The sequence below is a fragment of the Condylura cristata genome, unplaced genomic scaffold (genome assembly GCF_000260355.1).
Source record: "Condylura cristata isolate star-nosed mole 26May11 unplaced genomic scaffold, ConCri1.0 scaffold00009, whole genome shotgun sequence".
NCBI lineage: Eukaryota > Metazoa > Chordata > Mammalia > Eulipotyphla > Talpidae > Condylura > Condylura cristata.
Window position 1 is genome coordinate 18401984 of NW_004567110.1, and position 18401 is coordinate 18420384.

The 18401-nt window shown below is 33.5% G+C and overlaps 1 protein-coding gene across 1 annotated transcript in view; it reads left to right on the plus strand.

Annotated features, from left to right (window-relative positions):
- CSMD3 (CUB and Sushi multiple domains 3) overlaps positions 1-18401 on the plus strand; it is a 764662-nt gene that overhangs the window by 176291 nt on the left and 569970 nt on the right. The gene's annotated exons all lie outside the window — the stretch shown is intronic.

Below are 18401 nucleotides of genomic sequence, written 5' to 3' on the forward strand. Positions count from 1 at the left end.
GTCAAAAAACTTACCTTATTTTTTTTTCAATAATAGTATTAATGAGTACATTTACTTATTCAAATATATATGTTAAAGGCCTGGCATGTGCAAAATGTTAGTATGAGTGCTAAGGATCAAACAGATCAAGCAACAAATCTTGTCTTTAAGAACTCAGTGTTGGTGAGACTTATCATGATGTATTATTTGGAAATTACTTTAATGTCAGAATTTTTTAGTGTGTTGGGCATCTTGATAAGGAAATTCTTAAATTTTCCCAGTTGAATGGAGGAAGTTTCAGATAGGGACAGCACTTTAAGAGAAGACTTCCTGAGAACTTGCTAAAAATACAAACTATATAGAGGAAGGGTATATTCAATTAGGCAATAATTTTCCCTTAGATTCTGAAAAGAAGTTCTCATCTATTACTAATATTCTGTGGCTAAAGTTAGAGTCTATAAAGTCATACTTCATGGAGCATTTGATTTAATTTTCTAAGGAGCAATTTATTTCCCACTAGCCATATATTTTTTTAAAGATTTATTTATTTATTCATATGGAACCGGGGTGTAGGCCAGAAATGTGGAGGGTGAGAGGATTCACCAGAGACAGAGAGGGGAGCAGAACAGGCAGATCAATGAAGTACACTGCTGAGGGGAGCAACGGGCGGGTCAGGAGAGGTCTGTCGCGCCATGTGGATCTCCTCTGGTGCAGGAGGGAATCGAACTCATGCGGAAGTGGCTTTAACCTTCTTAGTGCTGGGCTTTAACCCGCTGCACCACCAGGGAGGGCCCACTAGTCAAATTTTTATTAAAAGTTACATAATATAGAAATAGTATATTTGGATTTTGTGTGGTTGTCATTCGGTTTGAAAGAAAATATAAACTGCTCATTCCATGCTTTCTCTCTGTTTCCTCTGCCACTCAGTGGCATACTGACTCTAATTTATAACCTTGTAGGAGGCTGATAACCCTGTAATGATCTGCTTATTGCCTTCCCTGGAGTTTATATGGAGACTCTCTTTGATGAAACCCTTGCTTTTTAAGCGTTCTTTTGATGCTTCCTAACAATGATATTTAATTAAGAAAAATGAATGCCACATCAACCTAGTGGGTATGGGGCAAGGGTTTTGTGTTTCTTCACAGGCAGGGTGAGTTTTATCAACACCATCTGCTAGTATTTGTAAAAGGCAACTAACTGCCTGATGCTGGGCTAAGCGATCTTTTGTTAAAAGTAAAGCTAATTCCTATGTGCTAAGTCTGGAATGAAAATACTTGCACACATGTCTTTTCTACACTTATTATTTTATAAGCATTTATGTGACTTTTATACAGATTGAGCTGTGATGTTTGCCTTAAAGCACTTCTCAACTTAGTACTACCAACTCTCCTTACAAATTAAGAGCAATGGTCAGACAAGGTGAAATAGCTATGCTCTTCCTAAACATACTGAAATTAATAATTATGTTCTATATTCATAGTGATATTTTTATATAAATACCCCAGGGCAAACTAATAAAACTGTGTGTAAAAGTTACCCATAAATTATAGTGTTATAACTGCACCTAAACTGGTAAATTCACACACACACATAATTTGATGTAAGAATTGGCATATTAAGATTTATAAAGTCTTATAGAGCATCATAAAGAACATTGTGTTAGTTATAAATTATTATATAACAAAAGAAGAAAAACATTCTATTAAATATCAGAATTTGGTGAATCACAACATTAAGATTCATTTTTCAGAATGTGTTTTAATAGTTTAATTTGGTTGATTTCCAAAAATATTATTTTAAATGTTATCTAAGGAAATGTTTTAATATAGCCTTTGAGTTTATTTATCACATATTTGTTGCCTGAGTGTCATTATTCAAGCACAGCTTCATGCTTTCAGTCCTATTTTGTTGAAGAAAATGAACTGGTCACTTTATGTAGACTGCTTTATTTGATACTAATGAGGAAAATATTTTGTGCATGTCCTTTAATCAACAAGTACATTAGCATGAATCATTTGATAATGGGGTTATAGTACCATCTCAAAACTGCCAACAAAACCCTAGTGATGTCAATCTGCAAGTCATTTGCGGTTGCTTCATTTTATCCTGGAAAATGTAGGCTGCTTCAACAGTCAGGCCAACACTCAATCTCATGTTCTTTAGTCTTGTTTAGAAAAGTCCAGGTGAATGACGAAATGACAGAAATGTCCTATCTGAATTGTTTTAGTAGTCCCAAACATGCTGGACCCATGCTTTGCTCCATAATTTGTCTTTAAGCATGTATGACCTATGAGCTGATTTGCCTCTCTGCCACACACTACTGTGGTGTTTCATATGTCAAAAAATGAGTATTTACCTATCTCATGAATATGGTGAATATTAGAATAAATTGATATTATTTAAAATATATAAAGTCTAGCACATAGAGGTCATTCAAACTTGCAAATTGGTTCAACATATATAAAAAAACATAGAAACTATTACTTTTTATTTCATATATATTTTTTACCTTATTCTTTATTTTGTACATTTTTTCATTTCAGGTATATAATCCCTGTGAATTTCTCACCACTACTTCACCCATGTACCCTTATCATAGTTTAAGTTAAATTTACATTTGAACATTTAAAAGTATCTTCTACAGTTAAACGTATGCCTTGAACTCTGACATGGTGTTTGCTTTACACCACAGCCACTGAGGATTCAGTTTTCATATTTGTGTGGTAGGGAGACTCCTCTAAATTTTTAATATTATGATGAACATTGTATTTGTTAGCATGCATAAAGTACCAGTCTATAATATTCAGCAGTCTATAATATTCAGCAAATAGTGACTACCAACTTAGTTGTGCATCATTGCTAGATGCTTGGAAACTGGTATCACAAGAGAATGGACATAGGTAGGTCATGAACCACAAATAGTGGAACTGACTTTTTGCAGGTTGTAGTGGTGAAGGCAAACTTTAAGCCCTATTTACTCAAGCAAATTTGGTTGGGATCCTCAAGTAATCTATGTCAGTGGTGAAAATATGGTTCCAAAGCTAATACTGTATTTCTGAGATTTTCCATTCTAAAAGTTCTCATATTTGAATGGTGTTCAGTAAATAAATCAGTATCTTTAAGAAGTCATATGCAGTTTATCCTGATAAGTACAATGATGACTGAAATAGCCGCAGGCTTTTTGAAATTCTGTTTGAATATAGGGCCTTCTATATGGAAGTTGATTTATTTGGCGACTCGTATTATTGCTGAATGTATAGGCAGTAAGTGCTGTTCTTCTGTGCACTTCTGATATTTAGTGAAGAAAATGATGCCTTCTATTTTCACCAATTATCCTGTGCTCTGCTGCTGCAACAAAACATCTGCCATATCTTTAGCATTTAGCTAACACATTATTTTTTTTTTTGTTATTTGTAAGATTTTTCCTTCATTACAATATTTAATTACTATTTTTCCATTCCTTTGTTGATTTAGTATTTTTTTTGGTAATTTTTCTTTACTGTCCCTCTTCTTTTTTCCTTTATCTGTCATAATAATATCAAACTATATTTTGAAAATAAAAGACAAAAGTTAGTTTCTTTTTGAGGCAACTGTCTTTGTGTCTATTACTGTAGACCAAGTGTAATGGAGTCTGTTATTAATTTGGAGTTTTTGTTTATTTGCTTTGACAAATAAGAATCTAAAGTATTGTTCTGGATAAAATATCATATTGTTTGAGAAAAATTTATATCTTTGGTGACACTATTATAATTTTATCATATTGTTCCCAAAATGAAAATAGAATTTTACGGATACTAAATAATACTTATTTCTAGCACCCCCTGCATTTCAAAATATATAGAAAGAAAAATTATATTACCTTGGTACCCATGAAGTAAACACATAATTATATGGGACCATGTTTGAAGAAAAAAAAATGATAGAGCCTGATTAGCCAAAAAATATGAACAGCTTTAGAATTACCTGTGGTGAAATAGACTGTTCAATGCATGATAAGAACCTTGAAAAGCAATCATCTAACTTCCTGCTAGGATATAAACTCAGTGAACCACAGCATTGACCATCTGGTATTCTGTGCTTTGTGAACTCACCATTCTCAAGATAAAGCAGAATTATTTAGAATAAATGAATAGAGGAAGGAGAATGGTAACCTACCAAAGGCATTGAATATGTCATTTAATACATTTTAGTGGACTAAAGTAAAACATCTTTCATTTCTGTTCTAAGAAAGCACAATGAGAATTTTTATAGGAATCACTCTGAACACATTTTTGGCCTTCAGCTCTTTTTCCCCTTTGCAGTTTTATTGGTTACCCACTCTTAGTGAGTTTGCACTAAGGGTGTGTGTGTGTGGTTGATCCATGCAATAATGAAAGGTCTTCCCTGCAGTAATTAAGATCTTAAACCAAGTGCTCAATCTAGTATGCATTCAGAAACTCTATTTTTAGTGAGCTCAAAACCAATGGTCACTCTCTTTAAGCTACCATTTGTAGATTTCTCAAAAGAGCAAACATTATTTTCTCTTTACTGTGTAATTATGTAAAGTGCACTAAGTATATTAAATCTTGAAAAATTTGAATCTTGAAAAATAAATATCTCTTCTGCTGATTTCATTGTTCTCATGTTTATGTCATGAATTTCTTGTTTTTTGATCAAGGAAATTTCATCTTCATTCACTGCTCTTTATATTTAAAGTTATGGAATTCAAGCTAAACTAAAATGTGAAGTTCACTTATATATTTATACTTATTTTATAGCTAACATCAGAAAACAGTTATGCAGGATAGTAATGATACGCATAGCAAATAATGTAAGTTAAATACAAATAGAGGTAACTGTTAAGAAAAGGTAACTTAGATAAGATAAAACTAAAATGCAAGGATAATGTACAGAAGTCATTCTCACTATTTTTACATGCTTATTAGAGTCAACATTAAATTTGACTTGAAGCCATCTGGGAACTTAAACCTGGAAAACATGATTAGTTCATAGTATAACAGAATAAAAGCAAACAATTTGTGATGGAAAACCAAACTTATTAAGAAATTTCTTATGCAAAAATAATAAGAAGGCCCAGTATAATTTAATGATCTAACTTTTTGACAATGCCAGTAAATATGAACTAAGAGTAAGATTTCTAGGACAGAAAAAAAAAATCTTTTTACTCATGTATAAATGAAGCCTTAACATATTAAATATTGAGAACTCTTATTTATAGAATCAATATAATCAGAGCACACTTGCTTGCCAATATGAATGATGTTTAATTTCAGTTATCTAAATTTTGTTCTGACCAACTTTTTGTCTATTAAAAATAACTGAATTTCTGTAAATTTGGAATGTGGACTGCAAATTAATCATCTGAGAACAGAACTAAATGAATAATACTTCTGTATTAATCTTATCTTAATTTTCCTTGGTATTTTGTCATTCAAAAGACGTTTATTTTACAAATAATTTTTATTTATACATTTTATACCAAAAATTCATAGTAGTAGTTAATATACTTTATAATTAGTGCTAGTGTGTGTGTATTTATTAATTTAAAAATACATTATCAATTGTTCTGGATATTTTTAAATTGTTTTCTGATTGTAGTTCTCATAATTTCTCCTAAAATGGCTGTTGCTGGTAAATCTTTTGATTAGCTATAAAACAATTTAAAATAATAGAGATGAGGTCATTTTCAATGGAATTGTATATCCAGAAAACTTTCATATTTCAAAGTATTTTGTCTCCATGAACTTACAAGGTTTTTCACTGTTTAATACCTGTTTTATTCAAAAACATCAACAATTTATGTATTCAAATGTTAAGATGTAAAAATTTTGAGAATATATTTTTAGTTAAAAGTAAAGTTGAGGCCCTCCCTGGTGGCGCAGCTGGTTAAAGCACAACACTGACAATCTAAAGCCACTTCCCCATGCATTCGATTCCCGCCTGCCCCAGAGGTGACCACATGGCGTGGCAGACCTCTCCTGACCCGCCCACTGCTCCCCTGAGCAGTGTACTTTGTCACTCGGCCTGTTCTGCTCCCCACTCTGTCTCTGGTGAAGCCTCTCATGGCCCCTGAGCCTCTGGCCTGAACTCCAGTTGTGTCTGCACAAATTAAAAAAAAAAAAAAAAAAAGTAAAGTTGAATATCTTTACATTACTATTTTTAACAAATATCTATTGATAGGCAATGAAAACGAGATACGAAACAGTGACTAATTTTTAGAGTTTTGCTTACTTTTATTTAACATTTTTAAAATGAGGAAACATTGTTTTATAACATTCTGTATGATCTGGATATACAGAATCACATCCTTTTGGTGTGTGTACGAACAGCATATTCATCAGTAAGGTGCCAGTAGTCCCTACCATAGTCTACATTGCCCTTCTACCTTTTTCTCCGCCTCTGGAAAACTTTGTTCTGCAATCAGATTTCTAGGGTTTTTTATTTTATTTTTTAAAATAAAAAAAAATATATCTATACAGAGCTGGGGTACAGGCCAGAGGTGCAGGGGTGGTGAGAAGATTCAGCAGAGACAGAGAGGGGAGCAAAACAGGCCAACTAATGAAGAACACTGCTGAGGGGAGCAATGGGAGGGTCATGAGAGGTCTGCAGCACCATATGGGTCACTTCCTGGGCGGGGATTGAACTCCTTCTGAAGTGGCTTTAGCTTCTTAGTGCTGTGCTTTAAACCCGCTGTGCCACCAGGGATGGCCTCTGGGGTTCATTTTTATCTGGCACATTTGTTTTATTTCTCAGTGTTTCACATGTAAGTGACATCATCCCCATATTTATCTCTCTCCTTCTGACTTACTGTACATAGCACTATCCCCTCTAAGTAGTATTCAGTTGTATATATATGCTACATCTTCTTAATACCTTGCTTGTCCTTGAGCACTTAGGTTGTTTACATAACTTGACTATTGTAAACAATGCTGCAGTGAACAGAGTAGAGCATATTTCCCTTTGAACTAGTGATATTGCATTCTTCTGCTAAGTAACAAGAAGTGGGATGCTGGATCATATGGCAGAACTATTTTTAATATTTTATGTCACCTTCTTACTCTTTTCCATACAGGTTGGACCAGTCTGCATTCTCACTACAAGATTGTTTAACAGGGCTTCTTTTGTCTACTTCCTTCGCTTCTCTTGTTCTTTCTGCTCATTTTGTCTGGCCCTTTCTCATAGTTGTGTGGTGGTTTCTCATTATGGCTTTGATTGGTATTTTCCTGACGGTAAATGATGATGAGCATTTTCCCATGCATTTTCGTTTCATTTTCAATAAATTAGAATGGATAGGTTACATGGCAATAGCAAATAACTCTGAAGTATCAACATCAGAGAATGGAGGTTAAATCTCAGTTTACCTAAAGAATGCAAGTAAGAAGAGGGCTCCAGCTAGTTATGACTTGTTGACTCAGATTTAGAGGACCTATCTCAGGACATTTTACCATTACTAGTATGATGGAAAATAAAAAGTCAGGAGGTGTCATAGGGTATGTCCATTTTTATTTTGTTGGCCAGAGCAATTACCATGGCTACAAATAAGTTATAGAGAAGTACAAATCTCCACATACCTAAAAGTGTCTTGTAATACACTGCTTTTTTAACATTCATGATACTTAAAACACTTGGATTTAAGAAATAGTTACTGTGCCTGGAGTTCCTAACAAGGGTGGAATTTTTCTAAGCAAATAAATAAATAAATAAATAAAATAGCAATAAAATAGATTGTTATGACAAATAAATGTAAATAATGGGAAAATGTTGAGAAAATCTTGCTAAATTTGATAGATTACTAAGCACTATCTCCTTTGTATTCTTCCAACAATCTTTTTTTTTATTCAATATGATGAAAAACAGATACTTCTTCAGATTTCAGATATAAGTACTGTCTAATTATATCTATAAAGTGTGCCTCTGTATTATGTGTGTGTATGTGTGTGTGTGTATATATATATATATAGTATATATATATAATATATATATATAATCAGAAACCCTTATCTAAACATAAATTTTAACCAAAATGTCTTGTGATTATGCAAGTTTTCATAGTAAATTTTATATATGTTGCCCAAAGTAGATGGTTATAAATACCCTTCAGCTAAGTTCTTCAGTTATGTTTGGGAGTAGATTCTTTGACTGATAAAGGGAACTAAAATATCACTGCCTATTTCAATTTAACTCAAAAATGAAATTGAGCAGCTTGCATTTGAAAACTGTAAACTTATAGTCAACTCAGGGCATGGCATTTAACTTTTTTACTATATTATTTTTAATTACTTGATAAAAGTAAAACTAAAAAGCCAGAAATAATCTGTATGAGAAAGCCTTCTTTTTCATAAGTATGTGCCATACATTTCTCGAAGTCTTGTTTCTGCCCCTATGTTTATTATTAAAACAGTACTGTCATTCTTTCCTTCTGATGACTTCTGCTGTGTTGTATTTTTTAATATTTTATTTTGTTTGGAAATACTGGCATCATGTAGATAAGAACAAATGTGTATAGAAATGTATAAATACATACTGAATAAGTGCAAATATCACTTACTGAGTCATAATATAGCACATTTAGTTTGATCACTATATATATATATATATTTTTGGTGCTCTGGATATTTGTGAACAAATGTTTTTTTGAGTAATTTCATTTCTCATTTTCCTACTACTTATGCATTGAAAAGTTTCAAAACTCTTTATCATAATGAATAACTAACTGTATTCTAAAGAATTGCACTTTACAAGGAACTTCACTACAAGTGAAATGGTATGGTTTAAATGCAGAACAATACTCAGCATTGTAATATTTCAGAGCGTAGCATAATTTTTTTTTCCTTTGTATGAGGTAACCATATTTACAGCTGTCATAAAATTAGATTTAATTCACTAAAGGCAAGTTGTGTATTCATAGATCTGTGCTTACAATACATATCTCATTCTCAGTACATTTAACTACCTTTGCATTTTGAACATCTTTCTGGAATGCTGAATGCAAATTAGAAAGCACCATTGTTTTCTTCAACTCCACCAATATCTAAATATATATAGTGTGAAATACTTAGGAAAAAATATATCTAAGCTTAAATTATACAAGCTTATTATTTCAAATAAAATGTTATTGTATAAAAATTGTATAGCACATAGATACTTTCCAGATTTCTATTTATTACTGAAAAATCTGGGGAAAATTAGATTTTAAGATTTGCCTTACTTGAGAGCTGACAAATTAACCTGAGACTGAAGGATGGGGGCAGCGTGAAGAGATTAGGATTGCCTCCTCTACCTATTCAAGCCAATTACAGCAAAACAAAGTCAACAGCTGCTGAAAGATAAATGAACACCCATCATATATTTCAGTAAGAAAGGCATGGTGGAATGGTAGGAAAAATAAAATTGAATAGTGTTTAAAGATTTATTTTATTTCCTTATGCATACAAAAGCTGGGGTATAGGCCAGAGGTGTGGGGCAGGGCAGTGCGAGGACTCACCAGAGACAGAATAGGGATCAGAACAGGTGGATGAACTGAAAAACCCTGCTGAAGGTACTGAAGTACATTGGTGAGACAGAAGAGGTTCTGCTGAGCCATATGGGTCTGCACCCTGCCAGGGATCAAACTCATGCTTCAGTGGCTGGTGATTGATTCATAGTGCTAAGACTTAGGACTCTCTCCTTGTGTCACCAGGTAGGCACTGAATAGTGTTTAAAGTGATATTGTGGTATCACAACCCTTTTAGATGGAGGAATGGATAATATATGAAGCCTCTCTGCTATTGTTGACTCAAAAACACATAGGATATTAGATACTGCTCTGAAGGAGGAGGTGCATAGGGTTGGCATACAGGATGCAGGGTACACCACTGGAGACTTCCTGTAGTAAGGGTGCAGAGTGATTACTGTCTTGAACTTAAGGCTTCTAACTAGAAGAGGTCTATGTCAGACTCACAGGAAGGGCCAGAAAGAATCACCTGTGTCTTCATAGAAGAGAATAGTTCCTGGCTTGTGGTTTTTCTCAGATTTAATCTTCAACTATTGCTACAACAGTTGCTCAACTACAGCCTAGAGGTTGGGGCTGCATGAGATGTAGGGGAAGAGATCACATTGAATCCACACCATACAAACCAGTTACTTGAGTATTGTAGGAAGCTGGAGCCTTCGTCCCACTTGAGATGACCTTTTGGTGCTCTAACACCTGAATTCTCTCCTACTGATTCTCTTTTACTGCACAAGTATTAAATTGCTTCATAGGACCACACTTTATGCAGAAATATTGCAGTTGTATCCAGTTTTACTTACCATTTATTTCTCTTTGATACTCTTGGAACCTGCATATAGAGATAATCAATACACTCAGATTTCTTAGAAGAATAATAAAGTGATTTTCCATTTCTGGCAATTTTGTTTTTTCCTTTCTAATCTAAACCTATTTAGACTTACAAGCTCAAAAGTGGTTGATGTTGACTTGCTGCCAATTTTAAAGTACTTAATAATGGAAAACAAACAAACAAATCAAGAAAAATGATTCCCAACCCTTAACCTTGATTCTCTAACCCTTGATTTCCAACCCTTAGTTGGGAATCAAATCAACCCTGAAATCTTAATTTCAGGAAGGAAAGGCATCTTTCAGAACGTAATATAGAAACTCACAGACACTAGGAGGCTTCATATATGTACTCCCTAGTATTCTAGTCTGTTATTGCTTCTCCTCTGTCCATTGAAAAACTGAAAAGCCTACATGTTGTCATTGATCACTCAGCATGTAGTCACATACTGATTATGCTTATGCTAAGCTTCCTACCAAACTTACTGTCTGAACCAACAGCAACTCAGTTAAGCATTTTTTTCATCATAATTAAGCTGTTTATTTTCTTTCCAAAATTATATTGGCAGGTTTTCACATTTGGAATTAATTTGAAATAGGTAAATATACACAGTATACAGTTTTGTCATCCAACTATAATTTACCTCAGTTCCCTTTATTTTCCAAGTAAGTTTTTTCTTGAATACTTAATATTCTGACCTTACCTCAAAAATGGTAAGTTAATGTCTCTAGAGGTTTTGTACTTTCTCCACTCAAAAAAAATCATATATTGTATTTAAATTTGTCATTTTCCATTGCTTACAGAAAAAGTACCATATATACAGTGATTAAACTAACAAAAAAGAGGACTAGAAGCCAGAAAAATGAGTTTTTTTCTGTGTGTATCAGGTACTGCACTTTTAGAGCTCCTGAGATTGTGTTCTATGTGTTTGTATTAGTCAATTGGCAAACATTTGTTAAGTTAAATGATTTTCATAGATCAAGAAACTTTTTGCCAAGGGCACACTTGTTAGGTGCTGATGCTCAACAATGAACTTAGGCCTTTTGGATATTAATTTCACAGTCTCTTAATTTCAGTTTCATACATTTTCGTGAGCAAAACTTTCCTGATGTTCTCAGGCAAAGTTTCCTCTTAGTCACACCCAGATATCTTATAAATAATCACCACTTTAAACTGTCCTGGTTTGTAATTATTAAGTTCTTAATTGTCTCTTAAAAGTATTACATTTCTGGCCCTCCCTGGTGGCACAGCGGGTTAAAGCACAGCACTAAGAAGCTAAAGCCACTTCAGCATGAATTTGATCCCCGCTTGCCCTGGAGGTGACACACATGGTGCCAAGAACTCTTTGTGATCTGCGCGCTGCTCCCCTCAGCAGTGTACTTTGTTGATCTGCCTGTTCTGCTCCCCTCTCTGTCTCTGGTATATCCGCTCACCGCCCCTGCACTTCTGGTGTGTACCCCAGTTCTGTATGTACAAATAAACAAATCTTTTTTAAAAAAAGTATTACATTTCTTATGCTTTGCCTTTCTAGCTGGATCTTAAAAAAACAAAAACAAAAACAAAAACAAACAAAAAAACCAGGAAACAGGCAGCATTCGAAATTCATACAGAAATTTGCAGAGAAAGGTATTTTTATATTTGTACATTAAATTTAATTGAATGAGGCCCTCCCTGATGGCGCAGTGGGTTAAAGCACGGCACTGAGAAGTTAAAGCCACTTACAAATGAGTTCGATCCCCGCCTGCCCCGGAGGAGATCCACATGGCGGGGCAGACCTCTCCTGACCCGCCCGCTGCTCCCCTCAGCAGTGTACTTCGTCGATCTCCCTGTTCTGCACCCCACTCTGTCTCTGGTGAATCCTCTTACCCTCTGCATCTCTGACCTGTACCCAGGTTCCATATGAATAAATAAATAAATCTTTTTAAAAATTAATTGAATGAATTTTATCTTGCATTGTAGTGGATATTTATTTTAGAATATAATTACAGTGATAACTGACTTTTAAAAAAATTGAAAAGATTTATTTATTTATTCATACAGAACCTGGGGTACAGGCCAGAGATGCGGAGGGTGAGAGGACCCACCAGAGACAGAGTGGGGAGCAGAGCAGGCAGACTGACGAAGTACACTGGCGGGTCAGGAGGGGTCTGCCACACCATGTGGATCTCCTCTGGGGCAGGCGAGGATCAAACTCATGTGGAAGTGGCTTAAGCTTTTTAGTGCTGTGCTTTAACCCGCTGTGCCACCAGGGAGGGCCGATAACTGACTTTTGCAATGGATAGTGTTCTTTTGTTAGTCTCAGAGCATTACAAATTTAACAGAATCCTTCTACCTCATCTAATTTGATATTTATGAGCCTGTGTCATAAAAAATTACGACATATGTTTTCAATTATGGGCGCTGAGAGGAAGAGTTAAAAGGAGGATGAGTATGATATCATATAAGCTGAGCAACAACCATTGTTTAAGAAGAACAGTGGTATCACTAATTTTTATTACTTTCCCACTTTTTAACTTGTGATGTTCAACTTACAACTTTCAGTGGTAGGTCTGTCACTGTTCAGTTAGCTCTAAGTATAAGCCTTCTGTTATATTGGACTAAAATTTCCATAAATTCCGTCTAGTGATTTATTTTGCTATATTTGGTGCCAAAGAAAATAAATATTATTTCTTTAATATGACAGATGAAGGCCTTTTAGAGATTGGAAGACACTTACCATACTCCCAGTACCCATTGCCAAATGTTTCCTTCTCTAGAACAATCATTGTCTGTTTTCTTGATCATACTTCTTAAAATAATCATGGGTATTGGCAAATTATTCTGTATTGAATTCTTGCTAAGTTGATGGGTCTCAGCCAAAGAAAGAACATGCCATATTAAAACAACAATGAGTGAAGCAAGAACTTTGTAGCTAGATGAAAATATATTTTGAAAGTGTTATCTAGAAAAAAAAAGTGCAGTATAAACTAGGAAAGGATTTTAAAGATTAACTGATTCCATCCTCCAAATTTATATTGTCATTGTTACTGTTTGTACTTTCAGTAGATAAAATTGTGTTAATTATGTCTCTTCTTCCTGGAACACTATCGTCAGAGTTCTTTGCAAGATGCCAAACTCTTTTCTTGTTTGGACATAAATATTTATGTATAAATATATATATATATATGTATGTGTATATATGTGTGTCTATACATGCATGCATACATTTGCACATGACTATCTGTGTACATGCATATATTCATGTATTATGAATATATGTCAGGAATTACCTATATATTATGGATATGTATTATCATATATTCATATTTCTATGACTGTTTTATATCTGTATATAATTTAATTTTATTTTATCCCCATGCGTCTTCTGATGTTGGGAGTTTATCATATGTATGTGGTGCATCCTTTATTTTTGTATCTTTTTAAGATGCAAAATTTCGCTCTTAAATTTTTTTCTTAAATTGACATATGTAGTTTTATGCTTTAGGTCTCCTGCTAATTATTACACTTTCCTGAGCACTATATTTTCAGCTTTGTACAGAACTTTCAATCTCCCATAAAATAGATAGTATTTCCTGGGCTCTTCCCAGACCAAATGGTTTAGAATATCTTAAAGTGAGGCCTGAATACCAATATTTCTATTTAATATTTCAGGTGATTTTATTACAATAATATAAGGTTTTACATAGTATTAACCTACTCTAGTACCAATGCTGGAGACTTATGTGACATTAAATTCCTGCTACTACAGTTAAAACTGTAATCAACATAATAGCCATATACCTTTAAGTAAGGGCTCCCATATAAAAGGTGTTTGGTTGTGTCCTCAGCAGTCTAACAGCTGGGTCACAGCTATAAAACCTATCCTTTATTTTACTAGTTTCCTACAATGGTTATACCAGTTATACTCACATTAGTAATGTACTGAACTCCTAGTTGTAGCTGTTAAATTTCACCATAATCAAAATTTCTAATATTTTTCAGAGCAGTTAAAAATTTTCCCAAGTACTGCACTGAACTCCCAGTTATAGCTTGTTATATCTTGGCAGAATCAAAATGTCTAATTTTTTTTTAGAGAAGTTTAAAGTTTCCGCATACCATAAGATGATGGCAGAAATAAAATTTAGGTTTGAATATTTGAATATTCCTAACTCCAAAATATAGTTTTTTTTTTTTTTTTACAATCAGTATAGTAAAGTAACATTGTTTGGTTTATTTTTAGTCTTTTGTGAAAATAAACTATCATTTATGAAACACTAAATTTTTATCTTTGTAGAACTCTTGACATTTTATATTTCAAAATCAAGAACACTTGTTGCATCTTCAAATTTGCATGTTCTGCTAGTTTATATCAAATGTTTTATCAAATGCTTTTAAAATTGCATTTGTGTATTGGTTTCTGTTGGCTTCCCAAAGGTACCTTAGTGCAGTCTTTACATTGGAAAAAAGAAAAATAATGAAAAAAGATATTTCACAAATATTTAAAAAGACTAGAAAAGAGATAAGGATGTTTCACTTAAAAAAATGAAAGAATAGCAGAAGCCTATTGCATGACTATGATATGCATAGAGACATGACTATGGAAAAATTTTCTATCTTGTCTTTATTATAACCAACTGTTATTGTGCTGATCATGGTGCTCTCTGTAAATATTGGTGGACGAATGAATCAAAGAACCAAAAATAGCTCGGTAATTTTGAAACGACCCTAGTAAATTATCTGTTGCTCAAAAAGTTTCATTCTCATATAATATCCAAACTACTAAATATATATTGATGTATTTGCTAGAAGGTAGCAGTGTTCTCCGAATGAGTTATGACCCAACCTTCACTTTTTGACTTGAATTCTGTATTGACACATTTGTTATTTGAACTTGATTCAACCCACAGATGGCTGCACAGCTGCTATCTCTTGAAGAATCTAAGAGACTATGAGGGATAACATATGTGAGAGCTTAAGTTATTTCACAGGAGCATCCTTCCTGTAAATGGTTAAATTAGATCAGAGAGAAATACACCATTTTCATTCTGTACTTGCTTTATATTATATACCACATACAATCACAAGACTTGATTCAAGTTTATGTCACACAATCAGACTTTAAAGCATATTTATATCTCTGACAGCATATATTTTTGAATTTCAGAAATGTGAGATAGTGAATACATCTTAAGAAGCTAAACATCAAAAGAAATCTGCATGATTGTTTACACAAAGAACTTAGATTTGATTAATACTGTGTTGAGTAATACTGTGAATATTTTTACAGTGGTATGATTTTAGAAGTGAGAGGGAATTGATTGCAAAACAGAGGCTTGTGAAGAGAAACATGGCCAGAGAAGTCAGTAAAACCTGAAAGATGAGGAAGCACATGCCAGACCACATATTTATAATAACATGAGTCTGTTGTAGAAAAGGTGAAACAAGCCATAGTAAGAAGCTGTGGATTGTGACAAAGATCTCCCCTAATCCAAATACTAAGTATAATGTAAATAAAAGTATGAAAAAACAGTTATTTATAAGAGTCTATAGATAGTGTTTGGACTTTGACCTTATTCATAAATTTCATTATTCACTTAACCACTGAACTGTTAACCTCAATAGAAAACTATGAATGTAGAGATAATATTTTGGATTTTTAGAATATTAAGTTTGACTAGGAAGCTTAGAATGGAAAGATAAACAGGTTCAGCCTCAGGTCCATATGCTCTGAGATACATATGACATTCAATAGTGGAGCGAACCCAGAAGTTATAAATAGAAAAATTAGAGACATAAGAGAAAAACCATCAAATTATGATATAATAAAATTAATGTGTTGAGAGAAAGGTGTGGCAACAATCAATTTCTCAATTACCAATAGAGGAATGAAGCCATTTAATATTTTATGCAGTATACAGTTTTTGAGAGCAGACTATGGAGTCTTACTTATTTAGTCCATCATCTCTTATAAACTCAAAGTATGACTATTGAACTAAACAGAAAAATAACTTTCAATCATAGACTTTTTTTTGTAATCATTGTCCTTTTACTTCTGTGTATGGAAAGATACTAGTGTTTTTTACCTTTAGTTTTTTTTTTTATTACTGAGTTATTTTTTAAAATATTTATTTATGCATACAGAATTGAGGTATAGGCCAGAAGTGCAGGGGCAGTGAGAGGAATCACCAGAGATGGGGGCAAAACAGGCCAACTGATGAAGTACACCGCTGAGGGGAGCAGCGGGCGGGCCAGGAGAGGTCTGCCGCGCCATGTGGGTCACCTCCAGGGAAGGTGGGGATCAAACTCATGCTGAAGTGGCTTTAGTTACTTAGTGTTGTTCTTTAATCGCTGTGCCACCAAGGAGTGTCCTATTACTGAGTTATTTTAATCACTATTCACTAGTAAAGACTAGACTTAAACAGCCATAAGACATATAATGTTTAATGTTGTATTTCTGTTCTATGACATGATTAAACTCTCCCAAAGTGCACAGTGCAAGTGCCCAATTGTGCATATCATCCTTTAAGCACAGTAAGTTGAATTTAATTCTGAATTAAATTCATAGCAATTTTGACCCTGGTTGGGTTTTATTATACATGAATTAATTTTTGCCATCGAGCAGGGAATATTTTTTATTCTTATTATTCAAAACTTCTGGAGAAGTTTGAAATACAGAACAGACTGTATTTTAATAGCTTTTTCCCACAATTCTAACTAATGCTTTATACCTCAAAGTTTTTTATTACACCAAAAACTAGTAAATCATTCAACATGTATGCTGGTATAAATAAAAGACATTAGTCTAATTCCTATATTTCTTAATATATAGAACTTGTTTCCTGTTGTAATTATGACATTGCCTTTATTATTATCATTTTGATTATCACCAGGCCTACTCTCTTTACCCTGATGCATAAACCTTCCTTCCACCTGCAAAGGCCATGTTTTTCCTCTGTTAATACATAGTCTTTGCTTTCTTTCAGATGTTGAATAAAATATGTCTCATCTTAAGAATTATTCAAATTAGGTATTCAACACTGATATTATTTCTTCAAATGTTCTTTCTGATATATGATGTAGAGTAAATCAAATGACATTATTAATAAATTAGAATGTGTATATTGTGAATCTGTTTCTCTTTACCTTCTTCTAGTATGCTCAGCTGCATATATACATCATATGTGTAAAGGCTCTCCTAACTTGGTGTTACCCCTTTTCCTTTTCTTAATACAGCAAATAGTTATGTTAAAGCAGATAAATTCTGTGAGGCTCACACTATTTTAGAAATTGGAAATTTAAAGTAAAGCAAGCTAAATCTCTGACTCTGAAAATTTTTGCTCTATTCTGAGGTAAAACTGTCAATTAATAATCACAAACATTTTAATATTTTGGACACCTCATAATTAATGTCAACATTTTTTAAGAAGCTATATGTGGAAAAATTAAGGGTGGAAAACCAAGACAAATAAATTGTTATGATTGTTCTCAGTATTTTAATAGGGTATATGTATACTACATGAAAAACACTAAAATGTTTCATGGCGATAGGCAACAAAATTTGGTAGAATATTATTTCTAGATGTAAAAGAGAACTATTCTTTTTTTTCTGATTTGAGATCTACCTTTTTTTATTTTTAAAATAATATAGTAGTTTATTTTTACATCATTTTGTACATTTTTTTTTATCTCAATTGTAATCCCTGTGAGTTTCCTATCACCGAGTCACCCTTGTGCCATCCCCATAGTCCCGTGCACTCCCCCGTTTTTGATCACATTCCCCACTCCACCCCTACAAAATGTCTCTGGTATATGGTTGTTCATTATTCTTATTATTGTCCTGCCTGGGCCATTATACTCTTGCTATGAGGGAAACCATAAAATATTTTTCTTTTTCTTTCTGGCTTATCTCACTAAGCATGATCTTTTCCAGCTCCATCCAAGTTACTGCAAAAGACATGTGTTTCTGATTTTTGGTTGCTGAGTAATATTCCATTGTATATATGTACCACATCTTTCTAATCCAGTCATCTACTTTTGGACATTTGGGCTGCTTCCATGTTTTTCCAATTGTAAATAAAGCAGCAATAAACATGGGGGTGCAGGTATCTTTTCCAATCAGTGTTTTTG